General features: G+C 44.3%; 1 long non-coding RNA gene across 1 annotated transcript; it reads left to right on the forward strand.

Annotated features, from left to right (window-relative positions):
- The first annotated feature begins 370 nt into the window (after positions 1 to 370).
- LOC114620233 lies at positions 371 to 4,598 on the forward strand. The gene is made up of 3 exons (XR_003711296.1): positions 371 to 423; positions 4,195 to 4,238; positions 4,573 to 4,598. It is a non-coding gene; the product is annotated as an uncharacterized LOC114620233 (long non-coding RNA).
- Positions 4,599 to 5,779: the final 1,181 nt, after the last annotated feature.

Raw genomic sequence — 5,779 nt, forward strand, 5'->3', positions numbered from 1 at the left:
CTTATTAATTATACTCCATCCTGTACCTCATAAGAAAGGAAGGCCTTCAGCCTTTGGGGCTAGAGCCTACCTGGCATTAGTCTGGAGCCTCCTCGTGTAAGAAGCTTTACCACTGGAATCTTTGGAAATGAGATGGCAGCTTCAGCTGTTCTTGTCGTACCTGGGCTACACATATGTCCCTGTATCATTCAACCACGTTTTTTTCTTAAAGAAAAGCTCTTGTTGCCAAGCTGTTCATTGCAGAGAATTTAAAGGAAGGCAGTCATGATATTTAGACACCAGATTTGTCTTTCTCCTTTTTATTTCTCAGAACCCATGGTACCTGGATTCCCTGCCACATCCATCCACGGAGTTTGATTGTGGACAAGCCACCACTGACTATTGCTGAGGCTATGGCCTGGTAGATCCTCTGTCCCCATACAGGTTCTCCCATCATTAGATAGAGCACTCGGCCTCATTGTTCTCTCTGCTGTTGATTCTGAGGGAGCTATTGTTTCCTGAACCATCTCCAGCCTTCCATTGCCTCTTTCCCAGGCTTCTCTGCCAGTTTCTCTGTCTTCCAAACATCTAATTCTTGGGGTTCACACTCATCTCTTCAGCACGTAACACCTGGATGATCTTCTCTAGACCAACAACTTCACCTTCTAAAGGTGTCCCCACATCCACTTCTCTAATCCAGACTCTTCTGGTTTTCATAAGCCAGAAGCCCAATCTGGAGATTCTCATTTGACTGCCACACTGAAAATATCTGACGAGTCCTGCCTCTTGACCTGGCTGTCAGCTCAGAACTCAAAGGGACTTTCCATTGTTCCACATACTCAGATCAAATTCCACACTGTCATTCCCGAGTGGTCTTATCTCTTCTCCATAGGTGGCCATTTTGTTTAGCATGACTTTTCATTCCCTGTCATGTTATTCTGTATTCTGCTTAGCATGACCTTGCACTCTCTGTTATGTTACTCTGTGTTCTGGTTAGCATGATCTCTCAGTCTCTGACATATTATTCTTTGTTCTGCTTAGCATGACCTTGCACTCTCTGTTATGTTACTCTGTGTTCTGGTTAGCATGACCTCTCAATCTCCATCATGATATTCTGTGTTCTGTTTAGCATGATCTCTTGGTCTCTGACTTATTATTCTGTGTCTCTGACTTATTATTCTGTGTTCTGCTAAACATGACCTCTCATTCTCTGTCATGTTAGTCTGTGCTCTGTTTAGCATGACCTCTCATTCTCTGTCATGTTGTTCTGTGTTCTGCTTAGCATGACCTCTCATTCTCTGTCATGTTACTCTATGTTCTTCTTAGCATGCTTGATGTCTCCATGTTGTCCTGTGTTCTGCTTCCGGTTTCAGTATGTAGGATCATCAGTGTGCTGTACCATTCATTTTTATTTCAATGTCTTTTGACCTCCACAGAAATGAACTTGTACCAGATCAGAGCCTTGTCTGTTCTGCTCATTTCTGTACTCTAAGGCCACGAACAGTTTCTCATGAGTAGCTGCAAAGTGTTTATTAAGAATAGATGAAAGGGCAATAAATCACAACACAGAGAGACTTATTAGCTTGAAGTAAAATTCAAATGTTAGTTAGATAAACACCAGAGAAGTAGCATAGTGGTCCCTTACCATCCTAGGCATCATCTCAGACGCCGGTGTTAGAGAGACAAGCAAGCCATGAAAGATGAGAGAGACACAGGAAGTCACTGCCACTGTCACAGAACAGAAGACTTCACGGTGACTGGTAAATCTGTCCCCCCAAACACTAGCACCTGATTGTCTCTAATGAAATCAGAGAATCCTGTAGATTTCTCTGGCCTCTTTAGTCACTGTCTCTTTTTAGCTGATGTTTTTACAGAGGACATTAATATTGAAGCAGAGTGGTTTTACTGCCGCTTCAAGGACATGTGGAATTAGAAGCAATTAGGAGAAACTGCTGAAACCACAGAAATATATTAGGTGATGGCTGTGTCATTTAGAGGCATGCTGGAGATGAAGCTATGATGAGTGTACTGTACAAGGGACATCACCACCCCGAATGAGGGGTTTGACCCCATCACAGAATTGCTGAGAAATGATTCCAAGACCTAACAAGGGAAGGCATTCTTCATGCTGAGGACTACGTCCACGGTGGTCATTTCTCACAGCGTGTTCCCCATTTTAAATCCTGTATCGCGTTGCTTACGAGAACTGCCACAGCTTCTGACGACGTTCTAATCACGTAGATGCTTTTAGTGAGAAGCTCCTGAACTGAGTGAATGGTTCCTATGCTGGTACTTAATGAAGGAGAGGGATAAGAGAAACTTTCTTACAGAACAGAAAACAGAAATCTCCTATGTGGAAGGACTGCTCCTCTGTTCCTCCATGAATAGACCACAGTGGTTAGAATGTTTAGATAAAACACGTGAGCATGCATAGGGAGAAGTAGATAACGAGATGTATTGCTCATTGGCAATCTTAATCAATAGTAAGCCACACAGTAGGCTTTGTAGAGACAGGGTGATGTGTACAGTGTGAGCCAGTGAGCAACCCTGGGAGCCAGTGCAAGGGAGCGTATGAAGGTGGGGTCACTTGCCATGCATGTGATGAACAGAGACTTGCCTTAGCTGGTGCTGGAAACATTTCCAGAGTCAAGAAGGTCATATTTGGAAAGGAAGGCATTGCATGGCTCTGCTGCTCCTCTGAGTTTCTCTGCATTTCTGTTGTACTTGAGTTCCCAGGATCTGTTTCAGTGAAAACTTTCTTTCCGGCATCACCAATCCCATTGAAGAACAGGGCAGAGAGTTCTTGGGTTTTGGAAGTACAGTAAATGAGGAATTGCCCGAGTCCAAAGGAGGACACGGGTGGGAGTTCTTCGGTCCTCACATTGATCAGCATCATTGTCATCGGAGACTGCCATACAATATGGTCCAGCCACCTGTGTGCATTTGACTGTTGCATGAGAGAGTCTCTTAGATCCAAGTGTCCCAGTGTGTGGAACCATCCTCAGTTCTGTGACTGTTTGATTGACTCTAAAACGGTCATACTGTCTAACAGTTGCATAAATTGACTAGCCATGATGCCTATCAGATGTAGCCTATCTCTGTATTTTCTTTACTATTCATCAAAGCCCATTTTGTCTTGAACAAGTCTCTTAACTATAATCAACAGTCAGAAGGTTAAACATCAGGGTTTGCAGAGACGGCACAGTGATTAAGAAGAACATTTGCCACTCGTTCCTAGGGCGCCTGGACTTCACTCCCAGCACCAACATCAGCCTGCCCACAACTACTTCTCATCCCAGCTTGGAGGGTGGGGTGGGGGGGGAATCTGATGTCCTCTTCTAGTCTCTAAGGGCGCCTGTGCCATCAGCGCATGCATACACAAAGACATACATACAGACAGACAATTAAAAGAGTAAAAGTAAGTCTTATAAAAACATGCCAAGCATTGAAAGACTTGGCTCAGCAAAATTATCAGTAATTTTAGATTAACTTCATTGCTTCTCGTCCTACCCTCTCCGTCTCTACCACCCCTACCCTGCCATATTGTATTGCGCAGTGCTTTGCACACAGATGCTGCCTGATCTGTGCCTTTATTGCACATTTTAAACCATTTGTGGGGTCTGTTGTTGCTGTTATTGCTGCCAATAGAAGGAGAAATGGGGAGTCGTTTTACAGTAACTCAGTGTTATTGGAAAGCGCAGGGACAGTTTTTTCTTGTTGAAATATTTTTAAATTAATGTGTGACGCTTTGCTGGATATCACTTTGAACACAGTGATAACTTCTGAAGGAAATAAATCACCGAGTCAGACGGTGTTTATTAGCCTGTGTGCTGTCATTTCCTAAAGCACCCTACCCCTGTGATGGAATTGGCAGCCAGAGGACATAATAATACACAAGAAAGTGTTACATCCACAGGTCCTGAAGAGTTAAAGGCCAGCCATGTGTGCTACATGAAAATGTCTGTTGCTAATATCACCTAGTAGCCTCAGAAAACATAATTTCAAAAATATCCCTTGACTTTTCTCTACCTCTTTTTAATTAAGAGAGCCAGCATTTGCTCATTTATCCCCCTTCCTCTGAACAAACTGGCGTTTGCAAATTTCATGGGAGTTTCTTATCTGGTTGCTATTCTGCAATAATTATTCATATGGAACATTGCTGTCTCCTCAGTCATGGAAGTGTATTTCAAGTATATCATGCTTTTTTTATTGTAGCTTGAGACAAAAAAGGACCTTTCCATGCCTAGATGCTGTTGCTGGTAAGTTGCAGAATCATGTAGTAGGTAGGAAGGATGCCCTGCTTCTAGATCCCCCAGAGGTTTTGTAATGTCACCTCCTCTTGCTCTGATGTGCCTGTTCAAGGCCCCCAAACATTTTAGTTTTTTATAAAGCTTGTTGTATTTGGAAGCTCAAGGAACATGTAACTCAGGAAGCACACAAGAGAGGCTAGTTTAATGGCCCTGTGTGTTCTTGCCTGCTCACGCATTTGCAGCTGCCTCCCCAGCGTCTCAGTTTGCCAGCCTGCCTTGGCAGCACCTCAGATCTGTCGCCATCTTCCAGTCAGCTATTCTTTCTGCCTTGTCTGTCTCACAGGATTGCGTGATCAACCACAGCACAAGGAACACACACTGTGAAGAATGAATTTGGGTGAGTATGGGTGTGTAGGTGAGAGTTGCAAGCAGTTCCTACATGAAGTGATAAGAGGCTGCTCCACATTCAATGTCAGGTGACATGTTGACCTTAAAAGAAATGCATTCCTCAGTATCAAAAGCGTGGATCTCAGAGGTGTCTGACTGTGCTAACAGCAGAGGTGTCTGTCTGACCGTGTTAATGGGTGGAATGTCTCTGACAGTTTCTCAGATCCTAGTGGGTCATGACACTGGGATCAGGCAATAGGTCATCGACCTTCCTATGACGTGAACCATTCAGATAAGACTTGTTCTAATAATGCTTTCTGTGTTTGAAAATATACTATCACTTCTCTGAATTCAGCCAAATCCACAGCTCTTTGTTTTATTTTAAACTATTTCCATAGTCTTCAGAGCTTTCCTTTGTCAGAAGCAAACTAGCTAAAGTGGATCTCACTGTCCAGAGCCTTCCCGATGGGCAAACACGATGCCATTGATTTCTTGGCTGAGTCTAGTTAGGCTTACGTTGGCTGCTGGCTGCACCCACAGCAGCAAACACATTTACAAATGGCAAGTGTAGGGCTGGGATCCCTCCCTTCATTTGCTACTCACAGCTTGCAGCTAGGTGAGCTTCTACCATCTTCTAACTTTTTTCAAATGTAACCTCCTATTTGCAGTTGGACCTCATTTGAAGGCAGCCTGCTGTGTCATGAGGAGATGCCTCCTGGGGATGCTTCTGCTGCTGGATAAAGCTGGGAGTGAAGATGACTTCGAGGGGGGATGGGCGACCAGCAACATTCCTATCCTTTCCTTTGCATAGCAGCTGGGAGGAATCGGCCCATTCTCCAAGCAGGGGCTGCTGCTGGCCAGCTGGCAACGATGCCACCAAGCAAGAGCGCCAGATACTTAACAGCTGCATGAGTACTTATCTGTCTGTGGAGTGCGCCATATGCCAAGCCCAGGAGTAGGAGGGGAGGGGGTCCTTTTAAAGAGACATTTTCAAAGCCACACATTAAAAAAGCATTTTCCCATGTCGTACAAGGCTTTGATCCCGTGTCCCCAGGCTTGTGACCATGTGTCCCTTAAAGATGATGCAATATGGTGATGGGATAGGTTGCTAGGTTGACTTCAGGACATCATTTCATCAGGTAACTTATAAGGAAGCCTAATAC

This window comes from Grammomys surdaster, unplaced genomic scaffold (genome assembly GCF_004785775.1).
Source record: "Grammomys surdaster isolate TR1022 unplaced genomic scaffold, NIH_TR_1.0 167, whole genome shotgun sequence".
NCBI lineage: Eukaryota > Metazoa > Chordata > Mammalia > Rodentia > Muridae > Grammomys > Grammomys surdaster.